Consider the following 5,856-nt stretch of genomic DNA (forward strand, 5'->3'; position numbering starts at 1 on the left):
ATTTAAAAAAAAAAATCTTTTGGTTTTTATTTTTTGCATTTATAATGCCAGAAATTAGCGAAAGGTTCAGCAAAAATCTTTAAAGACTTGTGTTAATTAAATATATGCAAAATACCTGATCCATGCATACACACAAATGTATAGACATATTTCCAGCAATGTATAGGGGTGCAGTAAACAGAGGTTTCAGTCCCCTGTATAGAAGAGTCAGCTTACATCACACAGGCTTTTTAGCTCAGGCTGCAGTCTCTCACCATTGTGTGGTAGTAATGTATATGTGGGGTAACTGCCAATTCTTTTATAGTACAGAACAGGGATGGCGTTCTATGGCATTGCTTTATTAGATCACAAGTGCTCTTTGAACAATAAATGTAGGAAAAGAAGAGTGACCAGATCTCTGATAAGGCTATTTAACTGCAGCAATCAATGAGAGATGGATGTGGGCAAAGACAGTGCCAGTCACAGAAATTGGAGACATGACATGGACACATGGGGGGGGGGGGGGGGTATCTCAGATGTGTACTAAACACTGAACACAGAATGACTGAGAAAGAAGAGGGCAAGAGCAAGAGTAAAGGGAGAGGGGATGATATAATGGGAGAGGAAAGGAGAGGGCAAGAGAAGAGAGGACAGGAGAGGAGAGTACAAGAGAAGAGATGAGAGAATATGATAGGAGAGGACAAGAGAGGAGGAGAATGAATTGGAATGCAGAATAGAGGAGGAGAGGACAAGAGAAGAGAGAAAATGATAGAAGAAGAGAGAAGGAAATATAGGAAAGGAGATTACAAGAATAGAGAAGAAATAATAGAAGAAAAGAGGACAAGAGCAGAGAAGACATGATAGAAGAGAGGATAAGAGCAGAGAAGAAATGATAGGAGAGAAGATAAGAGTAGAAAGGAAATGATAGAAGAGAGGACAAGAGCAGAGAGGAAATGACATGAGAGGACAAGAGTAGAGAAGAAATGATAGGAGAAGAGAGGACAAGAGTAGAGAAGAAATGACAGGAGAGGAGAGGGAGAGGAGAGGACAAGAGTAGAGAGGAAATTATAGGAGAAGAGAGGACAATAGTAGAGAAGAAATGATAGGAGAAGAGAGGACAAGAGTAGAGAAGAAATGACAGGAGAGGAGAGGGAGAGGAGAGGACAAGATTAGATAGGAAATGATAGAAGAGAGGACAAGAGTAGAGAAGAATGGCAGGAGTGAAGAGGAGAGGGAGAGGAGAGGACACAAGTAGAGAGGAAATGATAGATGAGAGGACAAGAGTACAGAAGAAATGACAGGAGAAGAGAGGACAAGAGTAGAGAGGAAATTATAGGAGAAGAGAGGACAAGAGTAGAGAATAAATGAAAGAATAGAGGACAAGATTAGAGAAGAAATGGCAGGAAAGGAGAGGGAGAGGACAAGAGTAGAGAGGAAATGACAGGAGAGGAGAGGACAAGAGTAGAGAGGAAATGATAGGAGAAGAGAGGACAAGAGTAGAGAAGAAATGATAGGAGAGAAGACGAGAAAATATATAAGAGGACACGATAGGATAGAATAGAATGGGAGATGAAAGCACAGAAGAGGAGAGGGGAGGATAAGACTAGGAGAGGACAAGAGAGGAAAGGAAAAGAGAAGTAGAAGACATGAAATGTAACTAATGTACTAGAGAGGAAAGGAGGAGAAAAGGGACAGCGGGGAAAAGCAAAGAATTAAGAGAGAGAGTGAATAAGGAGAGAAAATGCAAAGAGATTAAAGGATGGGGAATAGAAGAAAGGAGAGTAGAGGAAAGTGGAAGGGAGAAGAGAATAGGAAGAGGGAAGAAAGTACTGGAGAGTACTTTCAGAGGAAGTAGAGGAGTATAAAGAAAGTAAAGCATTGCAAAGAAATAGATGAGAGGGAAAACAGAGGGAAGGAAATGAGAGGAAAGCAAAGAAGAAAAGAGGAGTCAATAGAAGAAAGAAAGAAGGAAAGAAGGAATAGAGACAAATGTAATATAGGTAGAAAAGAAATAGGGTAAAAAGAGAACATGACCCCAAGGTACAGTACTCAGCTATATAATAAATGTAAGGCTACCGGACACACAAGTAGAAGAAACACAACTAAAAGCCACATTATGAAGCTTTGGAAAAGAGTGAGAAGATCAGGAAAATGCATGAAGAAGGATAAATGGCGAGTAATGAAGGAATTGTCGGATGAGCAGAGGGAAGGAGAGATGAGCGATGCCTTTACCTAGTACCTCTGTGCTCCATGATCTGTACATGCGGTTATTTGCACCAGGGCAGTGTCAGGCTGCACAGAGCACAGCTCCTCCTGCCGGACAGCTTCCATCGCACCGTTCTCACAGGCTCTGTACTGGGCTCCGCCGCTACTTATATGGAGCAGGTGCAGCTCCGGCTTGTAGGCAGCGCCGCCTCTCCCCACCTCCCTCCATCTCCCCAGCATTGTATATGGGGGATAACGCCGGACTTCCCAACTATCATCTCTGATATCACACACTCTTATCTCCGAGCCTCACAATATTGGCTTCTAGCTCTCTCTGCACACTACTATACACTATCATTTATTGTTGTCATAATCAGCAATTTATCTTCTGCTTGGAGACATAGACACATAATATACAATGAAATGATTGCTGCAGTAGAATGCTGCAGAATTATTGCAGATGGATATCTAGATAAAGATATTTAATAACCACCAGTCTGCAGAGGGTGATGATCCCCCATACAAGGAAATCAAAAATCAAGCCAAACTCAAACCTGATTGGTTGCTCAGTGCTACTACAGAGTGAGCCTGAGTGAATTATGTCCAATGAATTTTATATTCCTTTTTCATATATCAATTACTTCACTAGAGCTCATAATACTTATAAGGAGACTTAAAGCTAAACTCCAGGAATGAATTTTATTGCATAGTTACACAGGGGCAGCTTGGACAATGTAAGAATGCATATGCCATACCAGTGGGATCCCTACAGTCATGGAGAATTATTGTATGAATGAATGAATGAAATACTTGTATAGCGCACAATGCAAACTGAATTGCCTCTAGTGGCGTCGGGAGGGGGGGGGGGGCTGGAGCCCCGAATGGGTCCCCCCGAAAAGCCCCGGGGCTCAGGCATGCACCCTTCCATTGTTAGCCCCGAGCTCCGCCGGCGCCACCGAGTGACATAGCAGGTCCTGCCTTCTGGAGCCTGCAGCACCTATGATGGACGTCCTACTGGTCCAATGCCGGGAACGCGGAACATGTGACCTCCATCATAGGTGCTGCAGGCTCCAGAAGGCAGGAATTACAATGTGGCCGCCACACCACATCACTGTGAGATCCCTGCTCGGGTCTTGGGTGGGCGTCACTCCTCTCCGACTAGCTGTGGTGATGAGGGATCGGGCGCACCGCACACCACGGCTGAGCTGCTGCAGGACACATGAAGTCTGTCTCCTGGTCAGGTAGGTCAGCCTATGTATGTCAGGTAGGTAGGTGAGTGTATGTCAGGTAGGTAGGTCAGTGTATGTATGTCAGGTAGGTCAATGTATGTATGTCATGTAGGTAGGTCAGTGTATGTCAGGTAGGTAGGTCAGTGTGTGCATGTCAGTGTATGTCACATAGGTAGGTCAGTGTATGTCAGATAGGTAGGTCAGTGTATGTATGTCAGGTATTTAGGTCAGTGTAGGCATGTCAGTACCATCAGTATATGCATGTCACTCACTACCGTCAATGTGTGCATGTCAGGAAGGTAGGTCAGTGTATGTCAGGTAGGTAGGTCAGTGTAATGGTCAGTGCATCAGGCAGATGAGTTTAGTGGTCAGCATTGGTAAGCCAGGCAGCAACCAGCAAGTGAGCTTGCCCCCGCCACACAATCCCACCACCCAGCTAAAAAGCCCAGCGCCACTAGCACCAATCCCCCCCCCCCCCCCGTGACGGCCTTGGACTTTGGGCTAAAGCCCCTGGTCTTTTTGCCACCTAGCATCACCCCTGGTATAGTAGTTGCTCTGCTACTACAGTGATCCCCACTGTTTTTTGGTTCCTGTGCTCAGCAGCTGCCCTGCTGCATAGTAACAACATGAGTACTCCGGGTACTCCGGTTTCCTCCCACACTCCAAAGACATGCAGGTAGGTTAATTGCCGTCTGTCTAAAAATTGGCCCTAGTATACGAATGGGGATCTTGGATTGTGGGCTCCTTGAGGGTGGGGTCCAATGTGAGTGTGCAATGTAAAGGGATAGGGACAATTGTAGACACTCACTCAGGTTGAACTGGATGGACTGGTGTCTTTATTCAACCTTACTAACTATGTATCTATGTCACTATGTCTTAACTATGAGGTCGCTCCCTCAGTGCAGTCACCATTCATTCAATACCTTGCATTTTTCTTAAAGTGGAGGTCCACCCTAAAGTGGACCTTCCGCTCATTGGAACCCTCCCCCCCTCCGGCGCCACAATTGCTACCTTTCAGGGGGGGGGTGCAAGTACCTGTACAGTACAGGTATCTGCACCCACTTCCGGCATAGATTCTGCAGAAGGTACGCCCCTTTCCGAAGCTCCCCCGCTGCCTGCTGGGAAACACACGGATCCCAGAGACAGCGGGGACCATACTTATTGCGCAGCGCGACTCGCGCGTGCGCAGTAGGGAACCGGGAAATGAAGCCGAAAGGCTCCACTTCCTGATTCCCATACCCAAGATGGCGGCGGCAGCACCCGAGAGACGATTGAGAGATCGGCTTCGGGTGCCGACATCGCGGGCGCGCTGGGCGGGTAAGTGTCATTATTTTAAAAGTCAGCAGCTGCAGTATTTGTAGCTGCTGGCTTTTAAAAAAAAAAAACGGCGGACTCCCGCTTTAATAAATGCAAGGTGTAATCTGATTGGACGAGGTGGAGAGGTAGGGCGGTAATATCAGGGTCTCAAACTTCACCAATCAGAGGAGAACACTTTGCATTAATTGGAAAAATGTAAGGCGTTCTGCGAATGGTTCCTGGCGCCAGCACAGGTGTTGGAAGACAGAGGTAATCATTGTAGGAGCTGCGACTACTACAGTGATTCCCCACTTCCACAGCAGTCCCACAGGCGTGGCATATACATACTTTCACTCATCGGCCACTTTATTAGGTACACCTTGCTAGTACGGGGTTAGACCCCCTTTTGCCTTCAGAGCTATCTTCATTCTTCGTGGCATAGATTCAACAAGGTGTTGGAAACATTCCTCAGAGATTTTGGTCCATATTGATATGATAGCATCACACAGTTACTGCATATTCACATCCATTATACCAATCTCCCGTTCCACCACATCACAAAATTGCTCTATTGGATGAGATCTGGTGACTGTGGAGGCCATTGGAGTACAGGACCTCATTGTCATGTTCTAGAAACCAGTGATGAGATGATTGGAGCTTTGTGACATGGAGCATTATCCTGCTGGAAGGAGCCATCAGAAGATGGGGACACTGTAGTCATAAAGGGTTGGACATGGTCAGCAACAATACTCAGGTAGGCCGTGGCATTTAAATGATGCTCAATTGGTATGGGGCCCAAAGTGTGCCAAGAAAATATCCCCCCACACCATTACACCCCCACCAGCCAGAATCATTGAAACAAGGCAGGATGGATTCATGCTTTCATGTTGTTTACACCAAATTTTGACCCATATATCTGAATGTCGCAGCTGAAATCAAGATTCATCAGACCAGGCAAAGTTTTTTTGCAATCTACTATTGTCCATTTTTGGTGAGCCTGTGTGAATTGTAGCCTCAGTTTCCCATTCTTAGCAGACAGGAGTGGCAGCCGGTGTGGTCTTCTGCTGCTGAAGCCCATCTGCTTCAAGATTTGATGTGTTGTGCATTCAGAGATGGTATTCTGTATACCTTGGTTTTAAGGAGTGGT

The 5,856-nt window shown here is 45.8% G+C and overlaps 1 protein-coding gene across 2 annotated transcripts in view; it reads right to left on the reverse strand.

Moving 5' to 3' along the window:
* The window catches only part of SLC32A1 (solute carrier family 32 member 1), a 44,815-nt gene extending 42,466 nt beyond the window's left edge, over positions 1 to 2,349 (reverse strand). The window contains exon 1 of one of the 2 annotated variants that reach the window (XM_077459113.1): positions 2,212 to 2,349. The gene's annotated coding sequence lies outside the window, so the exon portion shown is untranslated. The remainder of the gene's footprint in view (positions 1 to 2,211) is intronic. The other variant, XM_077459114.1, reaches the window with a different exon arrangement.
* Between the last annotated feature and the right edge of the window lie 3,507 nt (positions 2,350 to 5,856).

This window comes from Lithobates pipiens, unplaced genomic scaffold, assembly GCF_037356315.1.
Source record: "Lithobates pipiens isolate NorthernLeopardFrog02 unplaced genomic scaffold, aLitPip1_a1.2 Scaffold_28, whole genome shotgun sequence".
NCBI classification, from domain to species: Eukaryota; Metazoa; Chordata; class Amphibia; order Anura; family Ranidae; genus Lithobates; species Lithobates pipiens.